This window comes from Rhodnius prolixus, unplaced genomic scaffold, assembly GCF_049639745.1.
Source record: "Rhodnius prolixus isolate KJV_2025 unplaced genomic scaffold, Rpr scaffold_4, whole genome shotgun sequence".
Taxonomy (NCBI): domain Eukaryota; kingdom Metazoa; phylum Arthropoda; class Insecta; order Hemiptera; family Reduviidae; genus Rhodnius; species Rhodnius prolixus.
Window position 1 is genome coordinate 31486635 of NW_027411614.1, and position 13628 is coordinate 31500262.

Sequence of the window (13628 nt, forward strand, 5' to 3'; positions counted from 1 at the left end):
ATTTTTTTAAATATACATTTTTTTCAATTTTTGGAGACCTTGTCATATTCAAGAAAATTTTATTCCTAATATTTATACGTATAGGAACAAATTTTAAACTAATTTCTTTTTAGAACAAAAACTACATTTTCCAGTAAAGATAAATATTTACATATCAGAAATTATAATGGTATTTTTAAGTTTACTACATACATAAATTGAAATATTTTATTTATTGGAGTTGTCAGTCTCGATATAGGTGGTCCCGTTAATTTCTAAAAAAGAACTGATTTATGTACAGATAGTGTTTAAAGGAAGAGGGGTGAAAAAAAAACTGGTTTAGTTTTTAATGTGGCATTCCTAAAGGTTGTCTTCTTTTAAATAAGATTAAACAAAAAAACAGATTAGAGAGCCTGGGTAGACAAACAAAAAAGGGAGCCTAAGATACAGCCCAGACAGGAATTTCTTTCGTACCGTATGTGTCTGTAGACTGTAGACATTTTCCACGCTTAGTTCTAATATCATAAATTCTCAAAAATAATGTAGAGCAGTCTGAGCGCTAATTGGTCGTCTGTAAACTAATAATCCATGAGAGCAATCTACGAATGATTGGAATACAATTTAGATTATTGAATTGAATATTGCAATAGCTACTTTCAGACATAATATAATTAAATAAGTTCAATTTGAGATGTGTAAACTGAAAAATTATAAAAGAATTTGGAGGGAGCTAACTTAATTTGATGCCATTTCAGCATTGTCTATAGATTATATTTTGTTATTTTAGCAATCTCTTTCTAGAACAGTTGAATTTAATTGTAGCTATTTACAATTAACTTCGTGAATTTAAGTTCTACTAAAATGAAATTCGCCAAGATTTTTGGCCACATCCATGAAAGGAAATGGTCCATGCAAAGTTAATTGATTGACAACAAAGCGAGATAGTTCCAAAAAAAATTGCAGTTTTATACAATCAAACAAATAAAAACTTTTGTACCAGAAAAAAATAGTTACGGGTATTTGTTAATGTTTTGAATACAAAATAACTTGGAGAAGTGCATTAAGTTCATAGGAACAGTAATCCCCAACTAGAAGTCCCGTTAACAAAACGACAACTTAGTAAATCCGTCAAAAGCTAAAACCATTAGAGTATTCTGTGTCGTGTTGTCAATCTCAAGAATATGTGGCTTGATTACGTTGGATACGGCTTCCTGCTTACTGAAGCAGATATCGTCCAAGCTCGTCTCATCTCTTTCGGCTAACTCTCTCCAGTCGTTCGCTCGACTCTTCGATGTCGTCCTTCCACTGTTTTCCTTCTTATTACTACTCCTCTTATGGCCGTAACACGTATAATTCCACATTATTTTTCTCTAATTCTTTCCTCAACCTTATCTCTTATCATTCTGGTATAGTATTTTTCGGGTAACTTCTTCCATTTCCTTTACTGCGAACTTCAATATTTTTTCGCCATTTTAAGCACCACAAAGAAATTATTTTTTACATTAATTAGTGCTCCAGAGCGTCGATTACCAGCTCCTTACATTTTTACTTGGCAGTATCACCTTCAAGATGATTACATCTTCGTATCTTTACTTCCCTTCGAATCTAAGTTTGTATTTCAAAGCTTTTGCATGTCCTAACTTTCGATCCTCTTCTACTTCGCTTACTAAATACTACACAATTGACACATGCTTCTTCTTTTTTAAAAAAAACGTTTATAGATAACTTATTATATGATCAGGTTTGTCTGATCCTGAACTCATTTCTGCAGGTGGACTACCAACCACACGATTAACAGCACATTTTTCCACCAAGTGAAATTTTATTTCTTTGACAACTTCTTGTTTTTATTTTCGTTACTTATTCCCAAATACCAAGGTATACTTTAATTTAAACAACGTTGGAAACAACAATTTTTTATCCGTCCAGTTCTTTCACGTACCAGCTCCTAATTTTGGTTTAATAAGTATCATGTTAGCACTTAACCTGAAATATAATTCCCTGTGGAAAAAGGCGCGTTACTTTCATTTGCCTTGAATATCTGACCTTTTTCTTAAAAAAAATCAACGGATTTATTTATTATGTGTCATGCTACACAAACCGCCAAAATATTCGAAAAATTATTGATCGCGTGTTAAACTCAAGAGTCTAGTTAATTTAAACCTTTTTTAAGTTGCTTCAATTTTAAGCTACATCATTTTAATATTTACTTAGGTATTAGATACAACTGTAAATTCTAACAATGTATATAATAACTAACATTTGGTTAATTGTATAAGATCTATTTGTGTATTTTAGTTGTAAACAATCTAGAGGTAACTCTAAAGAAACCCTACTGCTAGGCAGCTGATTTAGAGAAACCAGCTAGCTCTGATGATACCCAAACTTATTATAACGTTTGAACTTCTTATGTCAGGGATCCCTAAACTTTAAACACAGGAGACCAGTTCGCTGTCCCTCAGATTGTTGGGGAGCCGGACTATTAAAAAAAAAAAAAACTGAACAATCCCTATGCACACTGTACATATATTTTATTTTAAAGTAAAAAAACAAAACGAGAACAAATATTACAATACTTAAAATAAAGTACAAGTAAATTTAAATCAACAAACTGCCTATTATTTCAATGGGAACTATGGGTCTGCTTTTGTCTAATGAGATGGTCAATGTCCGGTTTAGTTATAGTGCTTTGACTTTCTTCCTACTTCTGCTGTTATCTCACAATGCTTCTGGAGCCGTGACGCGTGCGTACCGTGTCACCGGAAGTAGTACTGTACGTGAGCGACGCCCGCTGCGATTTGAGGATGCATCCTGTGCTTCTCTGAGGTGCCCCTTCCGGAAGTGCGACCGGGGCCGGATAAATGGCCTCAGGGGGCCGCATCTGGCCCGCGGGCCGTAGTTTGAGGACCCCTGTCTTATGTAATCATACATAGACATACCATACTCTCACGTTGTTCACTTACTGCAAAATTAGACTTTAAGAAGATTCATTAGAATTTTATTTTAGATACCATTTCTATTTGTCACCTTAGATGAAAACTGTACAAAAGTTACATCCAGATTCATGCACTAGAAATGATGGTGTCAAGTAAAAAAAACAAAACACCCAATCATATATTTTGGCTATTTGCATATCTAAAGAAACCATAAAAACACATGTCATAATTTTTAATTCAAAGTAGAAAAGTCTCTGCTGGAAATTTATTCAACATTTATTAATGGCTGCAATAGTGAACTGCATAAATACAGTATGCATTAAGAACTTTCTAGCATGTAGTGGGATGTGAATGTGTGTAACGTGTAGGTCACTTCCTGATTGGATTAAAAGAACTGCGACACCACAAGACACTGGGTCATCCTTCGCCTTCTTACCTCAATTTCTTCTTCCTAGTTACTAATACTGTAACACTTTTTAACATATTTAGCTCTTCGACCAAATAATCAAAAAGACATTTATATATATATATAATGATAAATTATCAACTTCAAAGCGTCTGTCGGAAAGCCAAAACAGGAAAAGAAGAAGGTAACATAACTGTTAATGATAATGGATAATTATAAAAGGCGTCATTGTGTAAATATTAAAGTTTTAATGATTCTATAAATATCTCTTCTAGGCAACATCTACGTGTACAATCTATATCTATGTGTTGGCTACGAAGTGGTAATCTTTAATTGTCTGTATTAAGTTAAATATTTTTACAACTTATATAGGAAAAATGTTGACTTTTAAACAATGTAGACAAATTTAGATAGGTAATAGAAAATAAGATGGATGAAGATTATTCTCGAGTATTCTTTTACTTTCTTGATGACTCCATCAAAGAAAACACTCTCAAAACAAGTTCAGAGAAACTAGACGAATACATATTAACACTAGAGACATAACTTATTTAGTATATAATCTAGATAATTAGACTAACCTATGCAAAAGAGACTACGTTTAATGGGAGAGGAGAAAGAAATATAGCTTCAATATGAAATATGTTCTGGATCCCACATGTTGCGAAATTTCAAAGTGCCACTAAAAAATCTTTTTAACGCAAAACTTTGCCCTAAAGGTTGAGACAGTTTAAAAAATTAGATTCATATGATTCAAAATCATAAAAGATTTGTTCAATTCTGAAGCACAGCTGAAGTAATGATATTGAATTCGATTCTAAAAGTTAGATTATTTTCAAAAATCTACGAAATTTACTTGCGTTCCTCTTAACTTAAGGCAAGTCTAAAAAACTTTGCAAATTTAAAGATAAGCATAAAATCAATAAGATTATCAAATAAGAATGTTTACAGATAAAATTTGTTGTTATTTGAGAAGTTTAGAAATTCTGTTTTAGCATTATTTAAGGGTACTAAAAATATGAACAGTTTAAGAGTTTTGACCGACTACTGATGAATTTATGAAATAACAAGTGAAAAAAAATCTTGTTTTCCTCCACTGGGAATATCTTGAATTTTTCTTTTAATTATTATTTTTTACTATCCACTTTCCGACTAACCTTTATTTCAGAACATAGCAGCCAATGAGAGCACTAATATATAAATAAGTTTCCCAAAATTAAGATGAGCTTTTTTCTTTCTAAAGAAATCAAAAACAGTCAAACATCTGCAGTTCATAATCTGTAATCACACATTAATAAATTGTAAACATTTCAACTAAACGTTATCCAGTAGAGAAAAGCCTTCAACTTTAAATCTGTGTTGTTTATTTAACATAATTGTTACCTTCTGGAGGACTCCCTATTCATTATCTAGCGGCTCTACTTTACAACAGGTTAAAATGCTAATGAGCCATTCCTGTAGTATGAAATATATTCTAAAGATAATTGTCTATGTTGTTATATTTTCAATAGAGCAATTTAATCACTGATTTCCTGTATTACTTGTGGCTACTGGTTTCTTTAAAGGAAAGATAAGAAGTCATTACATTCTCTTTAAATATAGTTTTAAACAAATTGTCATTAAATTAAAATGTAATGGAATTAATTTCTTTTGAAATCGTTTCAGTTAAACTTTGCTGTTATTCTCTATTTGGTTACTCTATTAACAAAAAAATTTCCGAAAAGAAACTGCCAAATTTATGATAACATTTCCAAGACAAATAAAAACAATTACAAAGCGGCCAAAGCTAGTATTTAAATTCAACAAATAGTACATTAAATAAAGGAATTTCAGCTACCTTTAAGATTGCAAAAACACGCTGAAAACAAGCTAGAAGGAGTTCAGCTGAATAAATACTTAATTGAAAATAGTTTCGAAACAAAAACAAAAAGACTAAAAGATTAAAAAAAAACAGCCAGGGTGGCCGAGGAACGTCGAGTTCACTTTATACCCACTCTTCGAACACCTGGAAGCAATTGTTTTAGTCCAGAATGAAGTCAGTACGATGATAAAGGCCGGAATAGAGACTGGATATAGAAGATTATTCACTATACAATAGCTCTACGAGTATATTAAAAACAGTGAAACTCATTGTAGACAAGAAGATAATAAATAGATCAGTGGTTACAGATGGTAACGAAACTTGGATAATGATAAAAGGAAACGTTGCTAAGGATATGTGGATCCGTAAAGAATAAGTTCCTTGGGATATCCATACAAATGAAACATTTAAGCGATTAAATGAAGAAGAAGAACTCTTAACCTCTTTAAAAATGTTTTCAATAAAAAAAAAAAGACTGGTAGACTCAGGCTGCTGGAAAAATGGAGGTAAAGAGATACCTCTGGCGCAAAATATATATGAAGCTCTTGATGGAGCCGAAGATGACGTGGAAGAAGAGATGGATAGGAGTGAGGAACTGGAGGATAATGGCAGGTGATAGGGATGAGCGACAACGGATCGTTGAAGAGACCATATCTTTTCAGGATAGTAGTGCCAATGAAAGAAGTAGAAATTAAATTTAAAAAAAATTGCGGTTGATAAACTGTAATCACGGGTTATTTACTTAGTTTCTGAACTTTATCCATCCCTTAAAACCTCTCTTGAATTAGTTTTCTGATCATCTCAAAATTAGAGTAAAAGCATTCAAGCAATGAGTAAAGGGGTCTTTTGCGTACTTGTGATTTTTAACTTTTTTAAGTACAGATATGCTTTAATTTCTTTTGCATCTCGTGACGCAACATTATTTACTTTTTAAGAAAAGAATCATTCTTTGCTTTAGTCTCACAAATATCTATTACTTTATCCTTTTCCAAGAAGTGAACAATTAAAGGTCAAAGAAGTCTGTTGTTAAGACCTTATAAGCTTTCTTTTGCTGTGGTAAATGTGAAGATTAAAATCGCCACTCACTTTCCTCATCATGAAATTTAGACAAGAGTAGAAATTAGTTAAAATAAGTTTGCAATGTTGCTAATTTTTAAAACAATGATTACTCTAATCAGTAGGTGCTACCATCTATTGTACTGACAGAGAAATAATTAGAAATAGCTAAAAGATACCAAAACAAAACAAAATTCAGTTTTTGAAATTTATGGTTGTTATAAAGTATCAATTGCAGGAGATTCAAAATTTTAAATCAAAATACAGCCAAGGTAAAAGTAGAACGAGTAGTCACATTTAAAACACTCCTCTTTGAATGACCTTCTTTTGGATAACTTTTAATTTCTATTTAATGGTAATTTAGGCATCCAGTTTTTAAGAATTGGCTTTACTAGATAGTACTAGATTTTGTTTTGATTTGCATAACTCACAACTAGAAAAACACTTCATGCTTATGCATCAGCAGAGTACGTCGTAGTAAATATTTGGTAAAAAAATAAAAGAATTAGAACAGCTTTACTCAATCAATTCAACAGTTTTGAGTGATTTGGTTGAAAGAGTTCTGATAATGTGTATTAACTATGATTAAATAATTACCTAACTATAACTTTTTTTTTTTTTCACTTTATTTTTATATTTACAACTGCAACAATTGTTGCACCAAGTAAATCTGATCTTATTGGTTCAGTTCTCTTGAAAAGTCATGGTTGGAGCAATCACCCACTGGCGAAACTCCTTCACAATGATTTAATCACAACAGATCTCTAGGCCATTTTCGCTTCAGTCGACGAGGAGGATTGTCTGGAAGGTTTAGAGAGGAGAGTTGTTGGACAAGAGGATTAGGATGGAGAGCTAGGAGGCTGTGAAATTTACGGCAGCGAGACTTTATTAGGTCAGTGACGAAAGGGATGTGAAGGTCGGTGTGTATTGTAAGGTTAGAAATGTAGTATGTAGCATTAAGGATTTTCCGTAGGATTTTAGACTGTAGTGTCTGCAGGCGTTTGGAGTTAGAAGGTTTGGTTGAGCCCCACACTTCAGCTCCGTATGTCCATATGGGTCTTAACAGTGTTTTGTAAATTGTCAGTTTGTGGTTCAAATCGAGTTTGGATCTGCGGTCAAGTAGTCTAGTAAGTAGCTTGTAGCGTCTGTTCACGTCTTGTCGTTTCAGTCGAGTATGTAGGTTCCAGGTGAGTCTCTTGTCAATGTACAGTCCTAAGTATCGTACTACGTCAGCTGGAGGAATCGTTACACCGTTCAGTAGAACTGGTGGACTTGCAGATTTTCGTAATGTAAAAGTAATGTGCACTGATTTTTGTTCATTAATTTTTATTTTCCATTTTCGGAACCAGGTTTCAAGAAGATTTAAATGGATTTGACTGTTCTGACTGGCTTGTAACTATAACTTAATTATAACTAAATAATAATAACGATAACTTTTATTTCAAAGATTTTCTAAGGAACCATTATTTTAAGGCTTATTTGGAAGTAGGGTGGCGAATTTCATTTCTTTATTTTGTTTTACCTTTGCACTAAAACTGCAACTTCATTCTGCATTTCTTTAGATTTATTTATTTTATTCATACATTAGAATATATCACTCTAAAGCTTGTGAGTTCTGGGACATAAAGCAAACAGATGTCTTATTTCTCTCCTTTGAATATTGAGTCAAACTGAAAATGAAAATATCAAAGTACTTTTTGGTAAATACACTTAGGCTCTAAAGAAATCTCAGTAGATCTTCTAGTTTTTTCGTCATTGACCTTAATAGCTAGCTGCCCTTTTTTCTAAAAAAAATCAATAGTAAAATATACCGAAGGGCATAAAATTGATTCTTTAAGTTTAGCTGTCCATTAACTTGGAAAGTTTTGTTCGTGATGTATATTCGTGACGCACTATGCTTCAAGCTACAGGTCAAACACTTTGATCCTGAGGGATACTTTTAGATTATGAGTACAAGGAATAAAGAACTAAAATAGAAAATGGATACTTCACTCTTCTATTGGTTGAACCTCTGCACAGACGATCCTCCGATGAATGGTCTTTGTAGAACAGTGCGAGACTTTTACTTCGTCAAGAACTCCGAGCCTCTTCAATCCATTAACTTGACGATTCATTGTTTGTATTTATTTAAAGAATCCGTGAAAGCTTTCACTCTATGACAAACAAGTAAAAGATAATTTCTAGGGTTAGAAAGTAAACCACTTATGATGCAGTTATAACTTATTTCTATTTTTTTTTTTTTAATTTTAATACCTTCCAAGTAAACAACGAGAAATTAACGTCTAATATACCGTAAAAAGAAGTCATTAATACTTTTATTACATCTTTATATTATACAGCACTTAATTATAATCATAATCATTTTAAGTTATGTCTTTTCTAACTGTTTGTACTCCGACCGGTAACATTCTTTTCTGATCTCATCTTCAAATCTTAATCTTTTCTTAAAGAAGACATATTTAGATCGTTATATTTATTTCTTATTATCATACTTTAGACAGTAAAACATTATCGCTAATTACACTTAATCTACATTGAACACATCGTTATACAGATACCACACAATCTACAAAAACAATAAAAAAATTCACATTACCTGGTACAAAAGATGGCCTACAGCTTCTGGACAGAAATAAACGCTAAATCCTATCAAAAATTACTTGCCATTTCGAATAATGTTGCAACTAAACAAAAAAAAAAAAAAACGCATTGTTTGAATTATTTATTTGGTGTAGCTTGCAAAAAGTCCTTCTTTCAATTTTTTGTAATAGTGATCAAATAAAACAGGAAAATATGACTTAAAACAGCCTTCAAATTATAAAATGCCCATCTACACAAAATATAAAAGAGAAATCCTAACGGCGTCCGTAAACTGATATACTAAATTAATATTTTTTCTCCTTTATTCTCTGGCAGACCTGCAAAAAAAGGTTAATTACATATTCTATTTATTCACATTACCTGGTACAAAAGATGGCCTACAGCTTCTGGACAGAAATAAACGCTAAATCCTATCAAAAATTACTTGCCATTTCGAATAATGTTGCAACTAAACAAAAAAAAAAAAAAAACGCATTGTTTGAATTATTTATTTGGTGTAGCTTGCAAAAAGTCCTTCTTTCAATTTTTTGTAATAGTGATCAAATAAAACAGGAAAATATGACTTAAAACAGCCTTCAAATTATAAAATGCCCATCTACACAAAATATAAAAGAGAAATCCTAACGGCGTCCGTAAACTGATATACTAAATTAATATTTTTTCTCCTTTATTCTCTGGCAGACCTGCAAAAAAAGGTTAATTACATATTCTATTTATTCACATTACCTGGTACAAAAGATGGCCTACAGCTTCTGGACAGAAATAAACGCTAAATCCTATCAAAAATTACTTGCCATTTCGAATAATGTTGCAACTAAACAAAAAAAAAAAAAAACGCATTGTTTGAATTATTTATTTGGTGTAGCTTGCAAAAAGTCCTTCTTTCAATTTTTTGTAATAGTGATCAAATAAAACAGGAAAATATGACTTAAAACAGCCTTCAAATTATAAAATGCCCATCTACACAAAATATAAAAGAGAAATCCTAACGGCGTCCGTAAACTGATATACTAAATTAATATTTTTTCTCCTTTATTCTCTGGCAGACCTGCAAAAAAAGGTTAATTACATATTCTATTTATTTCCAAGCTATGAAGACAATACGAAAAAGTAAGGGACTTAAAATAGAATCTTGCGGGAACCAGAAGTAACAAGAAAAGGTAGTAAATCAATAGGATGAAAAAATAACTGCCAGTTTCAGTAATGATAGTCACCTTGGGACTAAGAACTAGGTCGAAAGCTCGGCATAATAAAAATATATCGTGACTGAAACTGGCAGTTATTTTTTCATCCTATTGAAACTATGAATCAGTCACCAAAAATAATGAACAGTAATTAGTAAATCGCCTGATCAACTTTTTGCTATAGCACCGTACAAATAAGTACAAGTTTTTAACCAGTTAGAAAGGGAACTGTGTGCCATAGGATTTTCGGTTTACAATACAGTAGAGAAAGACTTACTTTGTCGAAGAAAATTATATGAACTCCACAAGAATGGGCAATCATCGAAAAGAATGAATAGATGAACTGTTCATTAATCACATTAGTAGAAGCATATCTAAAAAGAAAGACCGGATAAAGAACTATTTAGTAATAAAGAGGATAAGAAAGTCAATCAACCTGGAAATGTCAATATTATGGATGGACAGTTCTAATAAGTTAAGCTAACAGTTGGAAAATCTACTGTCAGCCAGACACATACTATCAGTGAGTTGTACATAAAGATGAAAGCAGTTCCATAACGGGATACAATACATAAAGGAGTGACTACAGACCTCGCCATGGCCATATATCTCCACAATACAGTGAGTGCTTGCCGCTCCATTATTGCTCGCATCAGTTATTCTTAACATTTTATAACCAACTATGTACCTTCTCCGTATTTCGCTAGCCAGTCTGAATCATCCATCCGCACTCTCCAAACTGCAGTGTTGTTTACAAGAAGTGCCGCCACGTGAGCCAGAGTGCGCATCTAAAGGACGTCAGTAAATTGTGAAGAAGCGTTACTTTAGAGAGAAGCTGCAGATTATAGTTCTTAAGAATTTTAGAAATCAATTTTCCGGGCAAAAGTTTAAAATAAAATGGTGGCCCGACATTTACTAAAATAAAAAGGAAGTAGATAGAAAACTTTCGCAGCCAATTTTGACAAAATAAATAAATAAAATGATGTTCAGTTAGTGCGAAACTTCTTTGTTAAGGACCACCCTTAAAGTTTATTAATTTTATTTATTGCTTTGAAGCACATTGTGTCTTATAAGCAAGGAGTTACATTTTAAAGAAAAATTTGAAAAGTAATTTCAAATATCACATAAAATGAAAAACTAAATAAATATTAAGTTTGTAATTATATAAACAATAAAAGAAGAAGAAACCTATAAGGATTTGGAAGTATACCGTTTTGAGATTAACATTTCAAAAGATAAACCATATAGGGGCTTCCTTGCAATAATTATAACATTAACTTAAGAATGTTCTTTTATTTAAACACTTGATTGATAGTATAAAAGAATATATGCATTGTTCAGTTGGGTTTATTTCTCAATAAAAGGTTAAGTAAATATTCACTGATGGTATTTTAAAATGTACTGATTTAAAAATCTATGTACAATGAAATTTTTGAACATACAGAAAATAAAATGATAAATATCATAATTTAAATTTAGAGAGCACAATGAACGTATATCATCCGGATTATATTGGTGTTTTTCATTTTTAATTATAATTCTAATTATAAAATAATAACTATAATTCTAAAAAAATAATTTTCTATTTGAACTGAAAGTACTTCTATAAAATAGACTAAAAGAAGAATTTTTATACGAAATGTCCTTGCTAAATACATGATTTAAAAGCCTGAATTATATCATTTAAATAATTACAAGAATCCCTAAAAAATGCAGAATAATTAATGAAGAATCATTAATGTTAAAAATATTTAATTAATGTGCAAAAGGTTAATTTCCTGAGATAATAATACAAACAGTTTTACAGTAAAAAATCATACAAAAAACGGCGTTTATTTTGAAAATGGCTGGTACAACTCATAATTTATTTCAGAGGTACTGATCGAGTGAATACTCGACTTTATTTAATTGTAATCTTTCCTTCAGAAAAGTTACATTTTAGTTTAGTCCTGTGGACTAAACAAAAGTTGCCTCCTCATGTTAATTTCATACTTAATAAGTCAAATAAAACTTTTAAACGATTAATAAGATTATTTTGATTTAATATGCTTTCGATAGTTAGAGATATTTCGTAAATTACTGATCTTTAATTCGTAGTTCTCAATAATATGAAATAAGACTAGAACAATCAAATGCATCAAAAATTCTATAGTATCTAACAGTTTATTCTAATATTAAAGTACATAAATTCTCTAACAGCGTAACGATGCATTTAATTGGAAATTAAGGCGTTAGAAATGATAGTCTCCCTGATAGCAAAGGATGTGCTGATTGGTATGAGTTAGTCTCGGTAGAAGAGAGATGATTGGTTGTCCCGGCAGTAGTTCCAGCCACTCGCTATACCGGCTATTAACACCTCACCACGACTAATCTTCACCGGAACCTGTGAAGAATAAAAAAGTAACTTTTTGTTATCATCAAATAGTGACTCCAAGAAAACGTTTATGCGCAAACATTGTGCAAGACGTACAGTCATGTGAATTTGTCTGTTACCAGGAGCACCGGTCTTTTGGAAATAGTTTGGTTTCGACTTTACGGAGATGGAACAGTGTTGTCTGTGCAAGAAGATATTCTTGAAGCTGGCAATGTAATTAAAAAAGTTCCGAGGCACCAATGATCTGAAATTTTGAAGAGCTTTAAATAAAATTATAACAATTATTTACACTGTAGTTTGTAGTCAAATATTAAGGTGAATCTTTAACAAAAAGAGTCGGCTGTTTCTAAAGGCATTTTTTTGGTATGGATTTTGAACTTTTTCTCACTGTAAGCCCGGTAAATGCTGCAACCAGCCAAATCAACAATTTCGAATTTCCACAGGAGATATTCGTTCTGCGTCCTCAAAAATGGTTTTTACCAATTCGCCTGTCTGCCTGCCATTGCTGACTAGATTCTTTGGCCATAACTCAAAAGTAGAGAATTCAGTAAGTTCCATTTTGATTACTAGGTTATTAGAGGCTACTATCGGACTTGACAATAAACTTTTACACAAAATCAGTCTGTTTATGGAATAAATAATATAGTTTTTTTGAGATGTTTCCTAAAACGATTCTTAACACTTCCTTTTTGGGTATAAGTAGTTCTGCTAATTAATTTGGACCGTTTTTCATGGAACATTTGATTTAGGGCACTTTTGGTCAAAAGGAATGGTTTCGCTTTCAAAAGTTCAATTTCGGTGCGATGTATGGACTATTGTATTAACACTGTCCGGTAGAACAATAGTATAAGGGCTGAAAAGTAAAAAACAGCACGAAAAAGCGTAACGTTGAGAAACACTCAACTTTGACAATTTTTTTCTCTTCTCCTGTAAAACTTAAACTTTCCTAATTTTCTTTAAAATATAGGTAAAATCCTCCTTTATAATTGTAATTTTTTTGCAACAACGTAGATTTAATAGATTTCGAGAAAAAAAGTTCCCAAAAATGAATAAAAATGGCATTTTCAAAAATTGTTGTTCTTGTTATCTTTTTTGCGAACAACGCAGCGCATAAATGCGTGAACCGATTTTTATGAATATTAATACGGATTAAGTGGTTTTTTTTTTACTTTATTTATTTTCACAACTGCAGTTTATTTCTGCAATAAGTTAGGCTGATATAACATGATAA